The sequence below is a fragment of the Arachis ipaensis genome, chromosome B02 (assembly GCF_000816755.2).
Source record: "Arachis ipaensis cultivar K30076 chromosome B02, Araip1.1, whole genome shotgun sequence".
Lineage (NCBI taxonomy): Eukaryota > Viridiplantae > Streptophyta > Magnoliopsida > Fabales > Fabaceae > Arachis > Arachis ipaensis.
This window is the reverse complement of record NC_029786.2, coordinates 14,448,762-14,449,566: the sequence shown is the minus strand read 5'-3', so window position 1 is coordinate 14,449,566 and position 805 is coordinate 14,448,762.

The window sequence follows — 805 nt, the reverse complement described above, 5'->3', positions numbered from 1 at the left end:
ACATATATAAAATAATATATAATTTAGAATTGACTAATATTAATAGTAAAAATCTGTTAAATATAAAAATTATGTATATGAATTTATGATGTTACATAATAAATAAGTAATGTGCTTTTATTGTTATAATTTAAATTAAATGCCATAAACATAAATTGTGTATTCAATTAATAAGAACGTAATTTTTTTTGTTGTCCACGGTATTCCTCAACCCGATAGGTCAATGACTAATTCGTTGCGAATCTGAGCTCCATTTAAGGGTTTATCGTTGGCCAATGGGTTGCTACATACACAAGATGGGATTTAAATCCCCAACACTTGATTAAGCGGACGAGTAAGCTGACCACTCGACCAACCCAAGTTGGTTTAATAAGAATGTAAATTGATAAATGTATATGATTATTAGTCTTGCTACATATCCAATTCTTTTTGATAACCAAATCCAACTAAGTTAGCTCAAACCCATTTCATTACACATAGCGTGTACACATGTGCTTCAATAACGCAAACGAAACACCCACTTCACATACGTTTTGCGTGCCGCGCTCAAAGAATATGAAAAACGGTTTCCTATCTTCATGCGTCTCCTCCTCTTTCTTCTACTGGTGCTACTGATATGTTACTGCATTTTGTTTTTATTTCTTCTTCTCCTCCTCTTTTCTATGTTATTGCAGTCACTTATTCTTTTTTATTTTTTCTTCTCTTTTTCTTAATTTTTTTCTCTCAAGAGAGTAAAGTAAGAAGAATTATGAGAAAATGAAATAAGAAGGAGAAGATGAAGAAAAAAAGGATGAAAAAGAAGAAG